Here is a 22,285-nt window from a genome sequence, read left to right as displayed (position 1 = left end):
ATGTTATGTATTTGTTATCCCCCATTAGATTGTCAAGAGTTGGAGAATAGAAATTATGAATAAGGACCCTAATACACACAAAGATTTGGATGTCAAAAAACAATTAGCTCTGACCATTCATATTTGTGGGGAGAAGGTGCAGAGGAATCATTATAACAAAAGTGAATTGGAACTTGAGGTATTCATACAATTTTTCCAAGTGAAAAAAAACAGCCAGGAATTTAAGCCACAGGAAATGTTGGTTAGTAAGTATAGTTTTAGCTACGAAATATTTTGAATGATTTCATAAAACGTGCTCATGCTCTCTTGCCCAGTTTTCTGAGGAACCGCCAGACTGATTTCCAGAGTGGTTGTACCAGTTTGCAACCCCACCAGCAGTGGAGGAGTGTTCCTCTTTCTCCACACCCTCTCCAACACCTGCTGTCTCCTGAATTTTTAATCTTAGCCATTCTGACTGGTGTAAGGTGAAATCTCAGGGTTGTTTTGATTTGCATTTCCCTAATGACTAATGAAGTTGAGCATTTTTTAAGATGCTTCTCAGCCATCCGAAGTTCTTCAGGTGAAAATTCTTTGTTTAGCTCTGTACCCCATTTTTAATAGGGTTATTTGGTTTTCTGGGTTCTAACTTCTTGAGTTCTTTGTATATATTGGATATTAGACCTCTACCTGATGTAGGGTTGGTGAAGATCTTTTCCCAATTTGTCGGTTGCCGATTTGTCCTTTTGATGGTGTCCTTTGCCTTACAGAAACTTTGTAATTTTATGAGGTCCCATTTGTCAATTCTTGATCTTAGAGCATACGCTATTGGTGTTCTCTTGCTTAAATCTAATGAAAGTGAAATTATTAATCAATTAAATCTGAGTTATAAATTTTATTTTATAATATGTGGAGTCTCATAGCTATAGAATTAACATTTAGGAGTTATGAATATTAGGAAACCTTTAAGTATTATTAAGAATATATGTGATGCGAGTGATTTTCTCCCTAGTTACAGAATATGTTTTTGATGTTTTTATAAATGAGTACACAGAAAATCATTGAGAGCTGCTGCGACTGATGGTAATGCCTCTCATATACACCTTTGCCTTACCTGTGAGCTTTCATAGTTTACTGGGGAAAGATTGACAGCAATGTTCATGAGAAGGAAGCAAGACTCCATCTCTTTGGCAGCGCGTCCTCATTCTCACTCTTACTCCTTACACGGACTTCATTTGATCACATGACCAACACGACATAGCCTGAAATCTAAAAACCCAGCCATGATGTGTGAAGGCTATGAAGGCATTTTCCTCTTTTGTATGGTTTTCATTTCATTGCATTTCTGAAACATTGATAGAAAATGCTTTTTGTTTCCACAAATTCTTCTCCAGTTATTTCCATATCCCCATTCCTTTCATAATAATCTTACCGCAATGATTCAGATCTAAGTTAAGTGAGTTTTTAAAAAAGTTTATATTAATTTTGTTATTATAAAATATTATTAAAAATATTATAATAATAAAATATTCTGTTTATTAAAGAACTGACTAGTACATTGATTTAACTATTGATTTCCAAATCTATTTGTTGCCTTAACCAACTAAACTTGGGGCCTACAGCAATAGAATATGTTATAAAAATATTCTTATAAAAGACATTATCAATAAATATATTAATTTTAATTTAATATCTGATACTGAGGAAATTAAATAACAAAGATCACCTGGGAAGAGGCAATAACAGTTTAATAGATAAGGCTTCAAAAAGCAGATATTTGAATTGAACTAAACCAAATGCATAAAGATATTCTGAAGAAACATTGTAGAATGAAATGCATTAGGTGGCATATAAGAAACATGAAGAAAGTTAAGTGTGGCTATAAGAATGAAAGATAATGAAGGGAAGATAGACAGAATAACTTGGAAATATTAAAAAAGACTTTTTTAATCTTTAAGAATGTATTTAAAATGTATGCCAGTGCAGTGGGAGGCTAGTGGGAATGGATTAAAGAGATAATGATAGCATCTGATTTACAATTTCCAAAACTTACAGTAACCATTTTGTTTAGCACTGACTGCAATGGAAATAGAATGAACTATTAGGTTGCTATTGCAAAGCCCTGAGGAAAGATGATGGGATATTGAGAAACTGATTGGAATAGTAGAGATTAGATTTGAGATGTGGATAATACGGGTAGATCTGGCAGGACTTGCTATAGAATAATTGTGAAGAATGACACCAAGCCAGGGGAAGATGGGGCACTGTAATTTGTGAGCCTTGCATCAGAGGCTCTGTCCTGATACTTGGTAGTTCTATAATAGGTGATAAGTATTTGAGCAATCTGACATTGCTATATTTATTATTAGGTTAATCGTGATTTGAACTGTCAGCATTCACAAAAAAATAAATTGCATATTACAGCTAGCAAAAGCTTAGAACTCAGGAGGCATCTGTTAAATTTCATACATTCAAAAAATGTAATAAATATGCATCCAAAAGGTTGAAATGTAGTTAGGGATTGTGTTTGTTTAATAATGTGGCAGTTATAAGATCTCTTCCAAGATCCATGATTTCACTAGCAAGAATAGTTGGTTAGATTTTCGGTACCAAGCATGATTTCCTTCTTGTTCAGTAGATCTGACATCTATTTAAAAAGCTGTTGGTTACCTCTAAACTATGTGTGACATTACAACACCTTTGGAGTTATTTTGCCATGCTGGTAATTATTGCTTTATAGGTATCATGTCCATGGATAAGTACAGTTCTTACCCCTCAGCAAGAGCACTTCTCTTTGCAACAGACAGAGAGAACTCTAGAAAATCAGAACTGATCAAAATGGAGTTGTGGGCCTAGTCACAACACATACATCTACAACACAGTATCTGCACCTAAGGTGCAAGGACTGTTGGGGAAGAAGGGCCAGCAAGATTGCATGAAGCAAAAGAAGAGGAATGGCATCTCACCAACATGGCTTTGCAAACAAGACCTGAAAAAGGGTTACACCAATAGACATGTTAAGGTGGAAGGGAGAAAGTTTATGAGACCTCAGCCCTCAACCAAGAACTATACACAGTTATGGAACACTGTGACAGGATGAGAACAAGTCTATTTCAAAGAAGAGAGCAACATAACTCATCCAATACCAAAGACGGATACATAGATGTAACACTATATGGTTAAGAATGTACAGTTTATTTTATAATACATTCTGTGACTTCTGTAAGGCATTGGTAGCATTTCTTATGGAATTTGGCAGAAAATGAACCTGGTTATAGTTATTATGAGTCACCATATTTATTCTACCGATTGTCCAACAGTCATTTGATACCTAGACGTCTGCTACTTGGAAGACTCCTTGTGCTTCATTTCTATAGCACTATTCTTGACCGGGAACATATTTAACACTTGGCAAACTCTTGAATGAAAAAAATCAAGTACATGAACTGAAAAAGAAACTGAACATTTAGATGGCACAAAAATAAGGAAGGAGAATTCTAATTAGAGATATGTTGGAATCAGTATTCAGAGTATTCCCAGTAGGCTGACAGCAGAAGCCAGAAAAAAAATCCAAGGAGGAATTCAAGAGCTATAACATGAAGTTCTATATTTTTGTTCAAAACAAATCAACCTCACACATGCAGGATTAACAGCAAACCATGTGAAAAGGTTTGGCAGTTAGAGTTGACTGCAAGGTCAGCATGAACTTACAGACTGACTTAGCTGGTAAAATGCTAAGGAAAACTTTTGGCAGCTTCAAAAGAAATCAAGAGTCAAAGGCACTTGGCCAGCAAGAGAGTTTAGTGGTAAAGGCAATTTTCTGCCAGTTGTCCTTTGAGAACCTCACATGTATCCACCATGACACATACTTTCTTCACTCTCACTGCTAAGAAATTTAGAGGTGGCTCTATTTAGCTCTGTTTAGTCACCTAGAGACTGTCTACTTTTGATAGCAAGATTTATTTTTTATTTTTGAACAGTACAATATATACGGTAAGGTTGAAACTGTAGCAATTCAAAATTATCACAAGATTGTTCCGCCAAAAGTATACCTGTAGAACACAAAGTAACCAACATGTCAATAAATAAAAAGCAACTGGAAAAAAGTTTAAATGTCTCTGAAGGATAGCATTAAAATTAGTGTGGATATTTTGCTTAAATACTGGTGACTTGCAATTAGATCAGATCATTTTGATTTCATTGTATAGGCAAAGGAGCGGTGTTAGAAATGCTGGGAAATGATGTAGTCAATGTAGTTTCAAGAAATATGAGGAAAGGAAATCATAGTTATTTACAGAGTATCCATGTGAGCTGAGCCTAGTGATCAAGACCTTATCCATCCCCCAGCTTTGGAGATGGAAGAATAGCAAATTCAAGGTCTAATTGGGCTACAGAACAAGATCAAGGGCAACTTGGGCAAGTTATTTTTACTTTAACCCCTGCTTCCCAAAGTGGTGAAAAAAAAAAAAAAACAGATTAGTTCATGGGAGCCCTAAACATTCTCTTTTGTGTTTCAAGGCCTAATTACTAGGAGGGGGCAAAATGATAAAAATGATAAGGAGGCAGATTTGAATTTAGTTATAATGAAGGAATCTGTGTTTATTGCACTATCTCATCCCAAAGGAACTACTTGGAAGAAGCTGCCCAACCTTTCACCTGGAAGTGTTCCAGCTGGAATTGGAAGGCCCTACTCAGGCCTGTATGAAGTGAAGTAGTAACTGACCTCCAAGTTTCCTGTCCTCCTGGAGCTCTGAGGTTTCGTTATCACAAGTAAGTAAATACATTATGTATGCATATTTTAGAAGCTTCATAGTTGATGTTGTTGGATGCATGGAGAATAGAACTATGTACACTTATTAAAATATGGTAATGTTAAAGAAATGTTATGCTTTTTTTAACAATATTTCAACTCAATTTAAAATTATTCATCCTATATTTTGAGAGAGATAATAAATAGCAGGAACTGGTTTTTAGAGTACCAGAAAAGTACCATATCAAATATAAAACTTGATCTCTAGATTATAAAATTATTAGCCATAGGTGTACACATTCTGGAGTTATTAATATAACCAATAGGAAAAATCTGGACCTTAATATCCTATGTTAAACATGAACAACCAAAGTCTAGGATGATGGCTTTGCTTTTTAATCAATGAATTCAGTTTCGAAGACAACGATGAAAATAGTGCTAATTCAAATGTAAATTATTTTTAGGTTTTTGAACCTTTTTTACAAGCTAGCATACTTTCAAATTTCAGCTAATATCATGTTCATTCACAATATCATACAGAGAACAGCAAGGCATAAACAAAAGAAGCATGTATCCACCTATTTTATACAAGGGAAAGTGAAAATCAATTATTGAGCTGTCATAGACAAGGCAACATCCAGGAAATGAGAGGGAATGTGGCCTTGGCAGAAACTTGTGATGATAAATGACCCTGTAGCCGGTGCACACAACTAAATCAACAGTGCCCTGATTAATGGCTCTTCCACAAAGCACCATAGTTCTGCTGAGTGAAAAAGAAAACTTTGCAAGTTTTCATCAGGGATCTGTTTAATATGAACAAGGGTACAGTGAGACAAACACCTGCAGCAAGTTACTTAAAAGAAGAGTAAAGAAAATATTGACTAATCTTGGGATTCTATTTGTTAAGGAAAAGCTCACCCTGAGAGGAAATACTTCCCCTTCTACAGTATTATTATTATTATTATTATTATTATTATTATTATTATTTTCATCACCAGGTGAGATGTTAAAATAGATAGACACCTCAGTGGGTAAAAGCGTTTTCTCCATACCCCTGATGACAGGAGTTCAGGTTCTCAGAACTCAAGTGAAAGCCCAGAGATGGAGCTCAAGTATCTGTAAAACCAATGACCACAGACCAGGAAATGTTAGGCTGAGACAGGAGAACACTTAGTCGTGCTGAGGCCAGCTAACCTAGGTTAGATAGGAGCAAAAAGACTTGTCTTAAACAAGGTAAAATCTGATTACCACACAGGAGCTGCAGCCCAACAGGCTGACTGTGGCGTGGATGTGCACCTCCCACGTGGGCACTCACTCTCTCACTCTTTTGCTCTCTCTTTCACTCTCTCATTCTGTCTCTCCCTGTCTCTCTGTCTCTGACTCTGTCTCTCTCACACACACATATATACACACTATTATTTTAGGGAAAATTCATGCCATCTTTTGGGATCCTGTAACATTAGCTTTGCTAGAAATCTGATCATACACACGTTTTCCTCATGTCTGAGGACTAAACCCAGGCCTTGAGCATTTCTTTGTTCTGTCTTGTGTTTTCACATTCTGGTCAGAACCTAAGAATATCTATCTCTGATACTAAGGAAAAGTAATATCTTTCCTCTAAAGCTTTTGTGTGAAAACTCTCTGCTGACACTCCAGTGACATGGCTTGTTCTCCCTTGTGCCTCCATTACCTTCCTCCAGAGAGTGACTAAAATTTACAGTCTCCTGTCTTGTGGTGTTTTTATTTAAAACTAACAAAATTGTCCTTGAGTTTACAATTAAGTATGCTCTTAAATTATCTTATTAACAAGACTAAGAACCCAAGACAAGACTCCTGTTTTCCGAAGATTGTCTTACAACTCAGAGGAAACCCACAAAATTCTAGTTAATAAAACTATCAAAACAGTCCCCTTTAATGAGATATGTGTGATGGTTTTTCAAGAGGAAGACCAAAAAGTAAATGTTTCAATCACCATGTATTCACAACCTATATAGGTGGAAACCCAAGAGCATCTTGCCTCCCCGTGGAATCCTTCAGGGCCCCCAAAACGAATCAGCTTGAAACCCCACCTGACCACCCATTCTAGTTGGATCTGCCCACAACCAGGGACAGCCTACAGAGGTGAGTGGCCTGTGAGGTCCCCTGAGCCCCACTGTTTAGCTCTGGCCTTGCTCCTCAATCCAGAAGAGCCTTGTCAGACACCAAGAGTGTCCTGCTTCCCTAAAGAAACCTTCAGGGACCCTAAAACTAATAATCTTGAAACTCTTTCCAACCACTCATCCTAGTTGGATTCTCCCAGCCATCTCAGCTAATCTGCCACTTAAGACAGCCTGCAGGGTTGGAACTGCCAGCCACCCCACATGATCTTACTGGAACACATCCTTCAGAGCCACCTTCAACTCAGCCTGCAAAGTGGGATCTGCCTGGATCATAGCCAACAGAGCAGGGTGCCCTGGCCTTCATTGTCTGGCCCACTGCTCTGCCCATCTTCCAGAGAAGTCCTGCTGGCATCAGGATCATCCAGTCAAACCCAGGGAAAACCAAATGCCTAAAGAACACAATCAAAAAAATCTTGGGTCTTAAAATGGCACGACCAGACCCCAGTTATCCACAAATCCCAGTTATCCTAATGGAACTGAAGCACAAGAAAAGGATTTTAAACCCAATCTTATAAAGATGATAGAGGCTTTTGAAGAAGATATAAATAAAGCCCTTAAGGAAATATAGGAAAATCCATTCAAACAGATAGAGGCATCTGTCGGACCCTGAAAGACAGTCTGTGTTCTGGTTGAGCTAGGTTTAAACCCTGGTGACCCAGTAGAGATTAATCTACAAGGAATGGAAGGTCTGTTTGCCCGTGCTCCCAGACACTAGGCTCCTGACACCAAGAGGCCCTCAGCTTCATGATTCCTTGGCCATCAGTCACATAGGGCCACGCCCCAAGCCCCTAGAATTTTGACTGAGGTCCACCCCCACAGTCACCTGGTTTCAGCCAGGTAGCCCAGCCCATAATAAAAGGGAGTGTTTACCCCTCCCATCTCTCTTATTCTCTCATCTTCTTAGTTTCCTTTCTCTCAGGTCTCTTGCCCCCCCTCCTCATTCCCTCCCACTCTCTCCATGTGACTGTGGCTGGCTTCTTCTTCTCTACCTTCCCATTCTTACTCTACTATTCTACAATAAAGCTTTAGAACCATAGATCATCTCCCATAGTTTCCAGCTACCAGACCAGACTGAGTACTCACCTGTGCGCTGGAACTTCCTAGCACGCCTCCTCCCCACTCCCCTTTTACCTTATACCAGGGGTGGGGGTGGGGGTCTTACTGAGTTGCCCCGGGCTGATCTCCCTCCTTATCCAGTGATGCCCTAGGATGCCTGAGAGCTAGAGAACCTGTTGCCCTGCCCCTGGCCTCTGTGAGGCTGAGGGCATCCCCCGACTGCTCCCTCCCCACCCCCACAGACTGGGGTCCCATGGCTTCTCACAGCCAGACACACACACACCCAGCAGCATGGAGGTGCACAATAATCTCTTGGGTCTGCCCTGACAGAGCTGGAGAGTTCTGGCTAATCACTGTTTTATTCCCTTTCTCCCTTTTCCCACTCCATGCACCCTTACAACCTGCCACAGTGCCCTACAGGCATCAAATGAGGAAACAAATAAATATAAAGAAATACAGGAAATTACAATCAAACAGGTGAGGATATGAATAAAATAGTCCAAGCCCTAAAAATGAAAATGGAAGTAATAAAGAACAGACAAATTGAGACAATCCTGGAAATGGACAACCTAGGAAAGAGAACAGGAACCACAGAGGTAAGCATCACCAACAGAATATTGGAGATAGAAGAGAGAATCTCAAATGCGAAATATATAAGAAACCAATTTATCAGTCAAAGAAAATGCAAAATCTAAAGGTTTATGACACAGAACATCCAGGAAATTTGGGACATTATGAAAAGTCTAAACCTAGGAACAATAGGAATTGAAGGAGGAAGAGAAGGAGGAGGGGGAAGAGGGGAAAGGAGAGGAGAAGAAGGAGGAGGAAGAGGAATTAGTAGACGGAAGAAGAGGAAGAGGAGAAGGAGGAAGAGGAGGAGGATGAAGAGGAGGAGGAAAAAGAAGAAGAGGAAGAGGAAGAGGAAAAGAAAGAAGGAGGAGGAGGAGAAGGAAGAGAAGGAAAAGAAGAAGGAGGAGGAGGAAGAGGAGATAACCTAGAAGGGCCTGAGCAGATGTCTTTCAGACCATAAGAGACCACAGATATGATGAGCCTAGACTACTATACCCAGAAAAACATTTAACCACCATAGATAAAGAAACCAAGGTATTCAATGACAAAGCAAAATTTAAAACATAATTCCCCAGTAATCGAGCCCTACAGAGGATACTAGAAGGAGAACTCCAACCCAATGATCCTAACTATGAAAACTCAAGAAAACACAAGAAATAATTTCACAACACTAAATACAACAGGAGAGAAATACACATACACACACACATACACATACACACAGACTCACACACACATACTCAACCACCACCAGGAATCAACAATCATTGGTTGTTAATATCTCTCATCATCAATGGAATCAACTCACCAATAGAATGACACAGACTAAGAGACTGGATATGCAGACAGATTCACCATTCTGCTACATACAAGAAAAACATATCAGCAACAAAGATAGTCATTATCTCAGGATAAAGGACTAGAAAAAGGTTTTATAAGCAAATGATACCAAGAAACAAGCTGGAGTAGCCCTTCTAATATCTAATAAAATAGACGTTCAACTGAAAATGATCAAAAGAAATAGGGAAGGATACTTCATACTCATCAAAGGAAAAATACACCAAGAAGATATCTTAATTCTGAATATCTCTGCCCCAAATTCAAGGAAACCCATATCATTAAAGAAAGATTACTAAAGCTTAAATCATACATCAAACCATATACATTTATAATGGGATGCTTTACACCCTACTCTCTCCAATAGATGGGGTCATCAAGACAGCAACTAAACAGAGAAATTTCAAAATTAACAGAGGTTATGATTCAAATGGACCAAACAAATATCTATAGAACATTTCACCCAAACATAAAATGAATAGAGTTTCTTCTCAGCACCTAATAGAATCTTCTCCAAAATTGATCATATAATCAATCACAAAGTAAGCCTCAACAAATATAAGACCGTATTAAAGCAGGACTTGAACAACAACAGAAAATCTACATATTCACAAAAACTTAACAACTCTCTTTACTAGAAAGAAATTAACTATTTCTCTAAAATTCAATGAAATAAGAGTACAACATACCCAAACATATGGGACACTGTGAAAGCAGTGCTAAGAGGAAATGTCGTAGCGCTGAATGCCTTTATAATGAAATTGGAATGTTTTTATATTAATGAATTAAAAGTACATTGGAAAGGTTTAGAAAAAAGAAGCAAACACACACAAAAGGAAAAGGCAGCAGGAAATGACAAAACTCAGGGCTGAATCAATTAATTAGAAAGACAGAGAATAATACAAAGAATCAATGAAATCAAGGGCTGGTTCTTTGAAAAAAAAATCAGAAAAATCCTAAGGCAAACTAACTTAAAGAGCAGAAAGACAGTGTCCAAATTAACAAAATCATAAAAAGAGACATACCTTGAACACTAAGGAAATTCAAAGAATCATTAGGTCTTACTTTAAAAGCCTGTACTCCACAAAATTTGAAAATCTAAATAAACTGAGTGAATTTCTAGATAGATACCAATTACCAGAGCTAAACCAAGATCTGGTAATTATATGAATATTTCTATAAGCCCTAAGGAAATGGAATCAGTCATTAAAAGTCTCTAAACCAAACAAAGCCCTGAGCTAGATGATTTTAGTGCAGAAATCTACCAGACTTTCAAAGAAGAACTGATGCCAATATTCCTCAAACTATTCCCCAAAATAGAAAGAGAAGTAACACTGCCAAACTCATCTTATAAGGAAGGCCACAGTTACCCTAATAAACCATACAGTTTCAACAAAGAAAAAATTTCAGACCAATTTCCCTTATGAACATTGATGCAAAAATACTCAATAAAATACAAGTAAACGGAATCCAAAAACACATCAAAGATTTCTTCCAACATGATCAAGTGGGCTTCACCCCAAGGACCCAAGGTTGATTCAATGTACAAAAATACATTAATATGATCCACAACATAAACAAACTGAAAGAAATAAAAACACATGATCATTTCACTAGATGCAGAAAAAGCCTTTGACAAAAATCCAATATGTTGTCATGGTAAAAGTCTTAGAGAGAGCAGGGATATAAGGTGCATTATGAAACCCAAGTAAGGCAATATAAATCAAGCTAATTGCCAACATCAAATTAAACTGTGAAAAACTTAGTGCTTCCAACTATAATTGGGGACAAGACAAGGCTGTCCACTCTCCTATATCTCAACAATATAGTGCTTGAAGTTCTAGCTAAAGCAATACGACAACTAAAGGAGATCAAGAGGATACAAACTGGAAGTAAAGATGTCTTCTTTCAAGTCACATTATAAATTAAAAGGAAATCTATAGAAACCTTAAGCAACACAGTGACCTGCTTCCCGACACTGTTGTTCACAGCCCCATATGCCACATGCTGAGTTTCAAATACAAAATTCTCGAACAGCTCTTCCCATGGTGACACCATCACAAATTCATTGTGTCTTCACACTTTAGCTAATACAATGCAGTGAAAAGGGAAAAGTCCTGCAAACGCTGACAAATTTCCATTTTTCTTTCAAATGCAGATACTGGGTGTATGTTATTCCCAATCTCTAAATTAAATGCCAAAGACAAAAGAGATGTATTCCTGAGCATCTAGGAGCTTGTAGAGGAGTCAGCAACAGCTGGCTCTCCTCATGAAACTGACCAGTTATCACCAAAGAATAATTTGTTTTCATTTATTATAAATTGCAACCATTAACACAGTTCATTTGCCACTCAAGAAATTTTCATATTGCATCATCAAATTACATGATCATATAATATGCTCAAACTTATTAATATTTTTATAGAATTCTTATTTTTCTAATCTTTTAATGCTTTCACACAAAAAAAAACTGACTACAAATATTAGAATGCAAGTTTGGTATAAAGAGCTGGCACCAATTTCCCCTCCCTATATGCTCTGAGTGCACGCTAGAGCTCTGAGAGACTGCCTCTTCCCATTTAACAATAGCAACAGCATACATACATATATTAGTAATGGCTTTTCCTTGAGAGAAGTTTGTGAGTCAAGAACTTGCTAATTTTGTCAAACGTAATGATTCTTTTCTTCTTCCAACTATGTACGTGGTGTACGCTGTTATCCTTGTTGTGTTGATTCCGGTGAAGAGACTGGAGAAGTCAGGTGACTTGTGCCAGCTCCAGGATGGATATGTTTTCAGGGAAGGTAAACAAAGTCAGAGACTGCAAGCTCTGTGTGCTGTCAGCACTTCAGCAACAACATCCTACCACACTGTGAAATGCTCCTCAACATCGCGTCTCTTAAGTTTCCCAAATCTGTGAAAGCTTCTACTACTACTTCACACATTTCTAAGTTAACACCTGTACTTTTTGAAGGCCTAAACAGTCATAAATGCTGTACACTTTAAGATAGTTTAAATGCAGATAGTTAAACATAAAATGATCTTGTTACTGTTTAAGGTATCCAGTGGGATTTACACATCACAGCGTTTCATTCCCTATCATTTTTCATTTTCTGACCAAATGAATACTTTTTAAAAAGCTGCTGTTTAGCTCATTTCCTTTATTTCTTAGAATCATATTTGCTTTCCACTGCAACCTTTTATATTTTCTTCAATATTAATCTCTTTAATTTCATAACACTCTAATACACCTCGCTATGATAAGAAAATTTTTAAAAATTTAAACTATCCTCACTGTTTTAAAATTTGAATTTCTATTATTCAGGGCTCCAGAAAATTAAAACATTTTCTTGGGATTTTTTTTTTCTTAGTCAGTGTTCTGCTACGAGGAGAAACTCTGTAACCATGGCAACTCTTATAAAGGAAAGCATTTAACTGGAACTTGCTTAAGGTTTCAGAGGTGTGGTTCATTATCATTTTGGAGAGCATTAAAATTACTTTTTCTTGTAATAGTAGTTTGATACCAGTTCAGGAGAATCTAATACATAGTCTTATACTCTTCAATCTCTTGGGAACAAGCTTCTATGGCAAATCTAGAGATTTGGATCTGTCTATATTAATATGATAATGCTACTTCTTCATTTGCAATGCTGATGCTGTGATGTAAGAAGCACAGCTGTCCTGTTGTGAGATTGTGGGTACTAATACTTGTAGAATTTAGGACTGGATAACTGTCTTTCATATACTGAGGTAGCTGATGGTTATGACTCCAGGACAGCCTTAGGCTGATGTTTTGTAACATCAAGAACCAAGAAACAAGAACAAATTAGAGGGTGAGAACTTTTAGGGCAGGAGGGGAGAAAGTACTAAATAAAGGTTGATGGGATCACCAATGTCCCATGGTGAAATCAATTATGTCTACATAGGGAAGCCTCCCTGAAATCCAAAAGGACAAGGTTCAAAGGACTCTTGAATTGCTGACCATATGGGGGCTCTGGGAAAATGCCATGTTCTGGGAGGGCCCTGAAGTCCTGTTCTCCTTTCTTTGTTCAATGCTCCCTGAACTGCTGCCTTTCTGATGTTCATTGCCAGCCTCCACTGTGTCCTGTATAATAAATAGCTATTGTAAACAGTGTTCCCTGAATCCTGTGATTTGCTCCAGCTATTCAGGTGACACCCGGGATCAGGTCCTGGGAACCAAGATTTATTACAAGTCAGACACAGTTCATAGCATAGGACCATGTGATGTGCACTTTATCTGGGAAACCTTGGGCATCTGATTCTCTTTTCTGGTAGATAATGTAAGAATCTCTTTAAATTGTAATTCACCCAGTTAATGTCTGGGAAAATTACTTAATAAGAAAGGGAAAAACAAACAAACAAATATATGTCATAGGTATTGTCTTGAGTGGCATGTCAAAGTAATAGGATGGATTTTTATTTTTCAGGTTAGAGGATTTTGCTACTTGTGATCAGAAATGAACGCTGGAAACTGTCTGTTCTTATGAACTCCTGAGACAATCACCAGGCCCATTATCTTATGCCCCCATTCCAACTCAAGTTTGAATGTCACTGGCACACAATATCAGGCCTTTTAAAAAAGTAGCACAGAAAAAAACGCCAGCCTTACAAACCTTATAAAAGCATGGCTTTAAATCTGTTTCTGTATAGCCCAGGTGAACTTGGACATGTATGCTCCTTTAGTTCTGGGTCTCAGATTTCTAATCAGTAGATCTGAAAACCATGTTGCTGGAAACCATGTGGGGTTGTTGAGAAGATAAATGATGTAATGTCTTAAATCTCATAGTTTAGTGCTTTGGCAACTAGATCAATTAATACTAATTGCTCTCTTCACTTCCTGGTAGATGAAACTATGCATTCCTCAGTAGTTGTAGATAACTGAAAACAATAATTATGTTTTTTTTCTTCACCACCAGAACTTTTGTCCCAGATTTTTTTATAAAAAGGTTTACACATATGATTCAGTAAATATTTATTGAATGACCACTGTACATCAGAAATCACTCTTAGTGCCTAGAATTCAACAAAGAAGGCAGAGTTCCTGATTTCCAGTGTCCCCTAATTTGGCCACAGAAATGAATATAACTACTATGTATATTGTAGTGAGTTAACTACTTACTGCATTTAAACTATTTTTATGACATTCTGAGAGAACAACTTCAGTGGAAAGATGACAGCAAATAATACATTCTAATGGTGATTCAAGGCATATGAAGGAGACAAGGTAGATCAGTTGCTTATGCAAGAAACCTAAGGCAGTATAGAAAAGAATAAAGGAGATGATTGAAAGGAAGGCAGACTGCAAAGATGCAGGAGATACAAGTTGTTTACAGACCCATCTGGAGTGACAGGCAACCAAGAAGAGAATCAATTTTGCAGCAACAAGATAAACTCAAATGATCTATAAGCCCCTGAGGTGGTATAAACACGTTGCAAAACCCTCAGGACAAGTATGAACTCAGAAAAAGCAATGATTTTAGAATCAAATCTAGATTCTCAATATTGGAGCTGGAAGCCACCTTTCTCGGGAGACACATCCTGCCTCTGCCAATTTTGTGTCAGATCCATCTGCAGCACCGTGGTGCATGAGCTTGAAAGTGAAGCAGATTAACGTGGATAAATGATACAACAAAGCAAAGAGTGAAGTTCTGAAAGGACTCTTCATGCTTGTTTCATCTAGATTTTTATATAAATGTCTGTTTTGGAGATAGCAAGAAGAAATAAAACCCCTGCAGTATATGATCTATTCCAAGAAGGAATAAATGAGTGTTATCCATGAAACTAGGCACCACATAAACACATCCTGTGTCCACAGTTTGAGAAAATCTCCAGATTTTCTAAATGTTCATTGTTAGTCGAAGCTACCAACTTCCAGTTATGTTAGCTAACACTCACCCCACCCCGCCAGGCCATAGTTATCATGATAGATACCTATCTTTGGGGAAATCAATTTGTTCCTTTCCAAAGAATTCAGATTTACAAGACAGTTTAGGTAATGAGAGTTTTTTGAGTTAGTCCCATTCTTCAGCTAAGTTTAACACAGTCATCCACATTGGGACTCATATCAATACAACCCATAAACCACACCCTTAGAGATTCCATTGCTGGGTCAGCTGCAGTACAGGGAACTCTTGTAGACTATATGATCCCCAGTCACCATTATTTTCATATGTGCTTCTCTATCAATTACACGATTCCCAAATTTTAAACCAATCTTCATGATTTTCTTTTGGAACCCGTGTTATGAAAGAAAAACTTGGATTAAAATATATTATGCATGATGACTGATTTAATCAGTTCTTAATGAAAGGCTTTTTTAAAAAAAAATACCAATGTATTATATGTAGGGATAGGAGAAGATTCCAGAATGTGTATGGCAATTTTACAGTTCCTATAGAAAAAGATGATTAAATTATGTGCTTATAACCTCAGAATTTTACCAAATCTCTAGATGTTACTGTGCTCTAACATTTCAGAAAGAAATCATCAAATGTAACCTTGATCTAGCTAATCATTTTTATTATCTTTCATCTTTTTATTGGTTCTTTATAAATTTCACAGCATTCATCCCAATCACACCAATCCCTTCCTCCCCTTCTATCTGCCCTCCACTCTTACAATCTCCTCCCAAAGAGAAAAAAAATCTTATGGAAGCTGCAGTGTGTCACAGTGTGTCTCACGGTATACCTCTTTGTCCATATTTTGCTTGAAAATCTTTATTCTAATGACTCATTGGCTTCTGTTACTCTTTCAATACTGGAACCTCACTGGGACTCCTCTCAGATTGTTGTTGTTGTTTCCCTATGTCGTGGGGATCCTATAGGTTTGTATCTGTAGTACCAGGTCCTTTATGAGCTCCAGAGGCTCATCAATTGGATACATGTTGGGGTAGACCAATTCAGATCCCTGAATCTGAGACTCAAAGGTATCTGAGCTGGTCAACTTCCATCTCTTCCTCTCTCAGGCTCTTGAAGCCAGATTACCTGCAATTCAAGCCCCCAAAACAGGGGGCTCCATCCTGCTGCCCACGTGAAGTACAGGGTCTACTCTCCCAAGTGTTGAAGTTGGTGAGGAACATGGCCAGTTCCTTCACTCTCATGATGCCAAGGTGGGACCAGCTCTCCCATTTATCATAGATGGTATGGGACAAGGGAGGGAAGGAGGGTGTCTCTCTCCTTGCCAAAACTACAGCCCAACAGACCAGTGGCAGTGCTAACTGTCTCTTGCTCATGCGTTTGGGATGATTTGACTGTCCCCTGCAACCCAGCCCCCACAGCCGATTTTGCATTCTCCACCTCCCAACTCCCATGCCGCTACACCTCATTGTCTACCTCCATTTCCCCACTCCACCACCTTACCTCCATGCCTGCCACCAGGGTCAGTCTGCTGTGCTCTTCAGTCTCTAGGTGCAAGGCCTGCTCTCCACTTTCCTATGTGCTGTGGCTGGTGAGGAGTGGGGCCAGTTCTACTGCTCTTGTGAACCAGGGCTGTATCTCCACCCTGTCTCAGGTGGTAAGGAGGGAGGGGAGAGGAGATTATCTCTTCCTTGTCCAGCCTGGTAAGGACTGCTCACCTGCAACTCCCTCAATGTACAGGTAGCATGCTGTCTCTAGTACTGCAGCTGGCTAGGGGCTCTGGTGCCTGCAAAGCCAGCTGTCCCACAATGCCCAAGAGAAGGGGGAGAGAGGCCAGTTCTTCACAGCCCTCAGATATCAACCTGTACCCAGGTGGCAGCCCAGACTAGGAACATCTGCCTGACCTTTGGTGGTAAGAGACTGCTGCTCCTGCAAGCATGGACCCAGATGTGGCCTCTGATGATGGCACAGACCAGGACCTACCATGGTCCCAGGTGACATTACAGGCATCAGGCTGTTCGTTACTTCCCTCAAGTCTCCAGTTCTGCCTCTCTTCATTGTGACACATCGTTCTGTTTTTCTTTCTCTTCCATTTCCCTACCACTTACTTGCTTCTCTTAGTGGAACCTGGGGTCTCTGAGTGTCTGGGGTCGTCTCAGGAGTGGCTGCAGGAGTGCTGTGCCCAACTTGTGCGTTATGGCGCCAGGCAGTGGTCATCTTGGGCATGCTCTGCCCCACCAGGCCTGAGTGCTACTCTCAGGCTTGCTCCCTGTCCAGGCCCCATGGTGCCATTGTTTTTGGTTGTGCTCACTTTTAGTGTCAGTTGTCTTTGTCTCAATCATGCCTGGGGCCTGGGAACTTCTAGTCACTGGCTTGCCCCTCATGCCGGAAGCCCATCTGGGCCTGACCACCATTGTGCTGGTCATCTTAGGCTAATTTCCTGTCTGAGCCCCTTGGTGGGCTGGCTATCTCAGGCTCACTTTCCCCAGGGAGTATTTATTATTATTATTAATTATTACTTATCATTATTATCATTATTATTATTCAGATGTTCATAGGTCAAACACATGTGACACAGAAACCACTCCTGAAATGCTTGTAGACTTCTTTATTATTAGTATTAATTATTATTATTAAGTTATATTTATTGATTTATTTGTTTTATGAGTGTTTTGCACATATGCCTATGTGAATATCATGTGCATGCTTGGTACCTGAGGAACTCAGAAGAAGGTGTTAGACCCCCTGGAACCGGAGTTACAGGAGGTTTGAAGAACACCAATGAGTGCTGGGTATGAGCACAGGTCCTTTACAAGAGCAATAATGCTCTTAACAACTGATCCAACTCACCATCCCCTCTAGTTGTTCTTATTAATTGAAACATGTGTGCTTTTGGAAAATATAAGAATTAAATGTGTATCTAAGGGAGGCTGAATAGTTTTTAAGATAAAAGGATTAACAATATTCTGTTTAAAAGTATTAAGCAAAATAATTATTAAGATGTTATTGTTTAGCCAGGCGGTGGTGGCACACGTCTGTAATCCCAGCACTCTGGGAGGCAGAGGCAGGCAGATTTCTGAGTTCGAGGCCAGCCTGCTCTACAGAGTAAGCTCCAGGACAACCAGGGCTACACAGAGAAACCCTGTCTCGAAAAAAACCAAATCCATAAAACCAAACAACAACAACAACAAAAAAGATGTTATTGTTCATATTGTCAAAAATACAGACTAGTTTACCATTGAAGTATTGGTTTTGATTACATATTAGTTCATAAGTATATTAGCTAAGGGTACAAAGATAAATGAAATGAGATAAGTGAATTGTTAGTTTTAATTAAAAAACCCAATCCTTTGAAATTAATTGCTAACTTGCCTGCACAATGCTAAATATTTACTGTGAGGCATATTCTGTAATGTTCTCAAGCATCTCGCTTTTATCTGGCTTTACATATGGGAAGATAGAAAATGGAAAAACAAAAACAAAAACAAAAACAACAAAATGGGTTCTTAGATATTAAAAACATCTTGTTTAAGATTGAATTTAAAAAAAAAAAATCCTAACATGTTGGGGTGGGTTTATAGCTTGCTGTCAGAAAATTTGTGTAGCAGATTCAAAAACAAAACAACAACAAAAACAAAACAACTGCACACACAAACACAGAAAAAACAAATAAAAACAAAGCTGAGGTGGAACCTACACTCAGTGTGGATCTGAAGAACCCAAATAAGCACTGAACTGATCATTTAAAACGTATGAAAGAGTTAAAGAATTATACTCTATATTTCCATCTCACGTTTGGGATACATGAGAAATTAAGAAAGATAAGAAAATAATGACATAAAGGTACCAGAATGTCCTGATGAACTCCTAGGACCTATTATTATATACTTCATGCTGGACAGGATCTCAGTAACAGCATTCTCAATGTGAGCTATAAAAACACTTTAAATTGTTCTCTGAAGCCAAATGGATTAAAAGCAGGCAGTTTACAAAGAGCAGCTTCAGATGTGATGCAGCCCTATTAGGTTTCAGTAAATAAAGAGGTCAGAAGAGATAGTTTCCATATGGGCAAAGAGAGCCTGCTTTCTAGGCCACACTGCTGAAGCTTTCCTGGGGAGCCTTCAGGGTTTTCCACAAACTGGTAAAAGAGATTAAAAAGTGAAATGAAGGGAAAACGGAACTAGGAAATTTCTAAATTTACAGAGTAATGCCTTAGTTCACACCTTTGTTGTTGTCAAAGCGCCTGCTACTTGTTAAACACTGTTTATGTACAGTCTTATGTTAAATAACTTGGTACAAATCATACAGGTTAGAAAACTAAGGGTCCATATCAACAGTAGAAAGTATAGTGTATTCTAAACTGTTCTCATTCCCAGCACTGCATCCAGGATATGAGGAATGCCCGGGACACTTCTAGAGAAAGGAATCATAGTAGGACTCAAAGAGAAGGAAAAAAAAAATGGTACTAGAACAGCAACTAGCCCCAGCTATGAAGACTTAAAGCTCTCATGATATACTCAGAGACAGAGAGAAAATATGCAAAGAAAACATTGTCTGAGTAGCATGGACATAAGTGAAAGAAGGCGGGGAACTGGTCTTTAAGAGCCATCTGGCTTGTCATATGTAGGTGGGTAATTGTCCAGGGGCAATGGGAAGCCACTGGAAGGACTTAAAGCAGGTAAGAGGCATGTTCAGGTTTATAGAGTGGAAAGATTACTTTAAAAGCAAACAGAACTTACTGCAGCATTTAGAGATGGGGAGCCTTACAGTGGGCATCCAAGTTAAATAGTCCTTGTTTCTCAAAGTGCTGGAAGCATGTGCCAACCATATTTACAGAAGTAGTTTGCAGATATTATGTTTTTTTTCATGTGCTTTTACATTAAATGATTATAATCACCACTAATTATTCTTTAAGACAGTAGTAATAACTATCTTTTGTGTATTCTCGGGACATACTGTGTGATTCTGGGTTCAGTGCTTTGCATTAGCATGGAAAGGAGGCTATCATACATGGTCCTTCACAACAACTCGACCTACATATTTTCAACCTCATTATTATACAAAAGTTACACATGTTTAATAAAAAAAAAAATCCCACCTTGAATCATGATCTTATTATCTTATTCCAAGTTCTCTATTGGGAGGTGTGACCTCATTGAAAGAGGTGTGGCTCTGGTAAGAGAAGTGTATCACTGTGGATGTGAGGACTTTGAAGTCTTATACATATGCTCAAGTCAATGTAGAAGAGTTTGCCCTCCTTGCTCTTTGTGAATCAAGATGTAGAACTCTCAGCTCCTTCTCCAGCATCATGTCTGCCTGGATCCTGCCATGCTTCTCACTGTGATGATAATGGACAAAACTTCTGAAACTGTAAGCAAGCCCCAATTAAATGTTTTCCCCTAGAAGATTCATGGTGTCTCTTCACAGCAATGAAACTCTAACCAGGACAGTTCCCTAGTGAATTGTCACATGAGGCCACTCTAAGAGCTGTCTTCGTTGTTACATCACTGCTTTATTTTCTACATAATTTAAGTGACCAATGCTTACATAGTTCAAATTATCAGAGTTTTTTAAAACAATGTAATAGAAATATAATTTGTGATCTCAGTCTCTGAAAGTAGTGGGGACAGAAGCAGAAGTCAGTAAATCTGAAGGGTGACTGAAACCAGTGCAAGTCAGAGAACCATTACATTAGGATATTCAATGCAATCCCATGAATACCTAGTTATAAAGTCCACACAAAAAGAAATAAGAAAGAAATTTAAAAGTCTCATGGCAAAGAGGTCAATCAAGCAATGAAAATAGTCATACAGGAAGTGAGGGACAAAACAGAATATTAGACACAAGTAAAACCAATAACCCAGAAGCAAGTAAACCTTCAGTATCACTACCTATTTTGAGTGTGAAATTTTTAACATTCCAATCAAAGGACAAAAGAAAAAAATAGCAGAATGAGTAAAAATTTATCTATCTATCTATCTATCTATCTATCTATCTATTTATCTATCTATCTATCTGTCTATCTATCTATCATCTATCTATCTATCTATCTATCTATCTATCTATCTATCTATCTATACCTCTAACCACAAAATTGGAAACAATTCCAGCTCCAGGGCATCTACCCCCTGCTGTGGTCTTTATGCACATGATCATAGATTTTTAGAAAGTAAATTAAAAAATTTTAAAGTTCTACAAGAAAGAAAGAAAAGGAAGGGATGGAGGAAGGAAGGAAAGAAGGAAAGAAGGAGGAAGGAAGGAAGGAAGGAAGGAAGGAAGGAAGGAAGGAAGGAAGGAAGGAAGAAAAGATTAACACCCCACCCCACCCCACCCCACACACATGCACACGCACACACACACACACTGATAAAATGTTGAATACAACAAGAACATAGTATAATTTTAACTGACTTAAATTCATCATAACATTTTCTGAGCTCTTCTTCAATTTCCTTCTTCAAAGACCTGAAGTTCTTGTCATACAGATCTTTCACTTGTTTGGTTAGAGTCACACCAAGATACTTTATCTTGTTTGTGGCTATTGTGAAGGGTGTCATTTCCCTAATTTCTTTCTCAGCCTGCTTATCATTTGAGTATAGGAAGGCTACTGATTTGATTGAGTTGATTTTATAACCAGCCACTTGGATGAAGTTGTTTATCAGCTGTAGGAGTTCTCTGGTGGAGGTTTTTGGGTCACTTAAGTATACTATCATATCATCTGCAAATAGTAATAGTTTGACTTCTTCCTTTCCAATTTGTATCCCTTTGATATCCTTATGTTGTCTCATTGCTCTAGCTAGAACTTCAAGTATTATATAGAAAAGATATGGAGAGAGGGAGCAGCCTTGTCTAGTCCCTGATTTTAGTGAGATTGCTTCAAGTATCCAATATATACAAAGAACTCAAGAAGTTAGACTTCAGAGAACCAAATAACCCTATTAAAAATGGGGTACAGAGCTAAACAAAGAATTTTCACCTGAAGAACTTTGAATGGCTGAGAAGCACCTTAAGGAACGTTCAGCATCATTAGTCATTAGCGAAATGCAAATCAAAACAACCCTGA

This window comes from Apodemus sylvaticus, chromosome 19, assembly GCF_947179515.1.
Source record: "Apodemus sylvaticus chromosome 19, mApoSyl1.1, whole genome shotgun sequence".
Classification (NCBI taxonomy): Eukaryota; Metazoa; Chordata; class Mammalia; order Rodentia; family Muridae; genus Apodemus; species Apodemus sylvaticus.
This window is presented reverse-complemented; position numbering follows the sequence as displayed.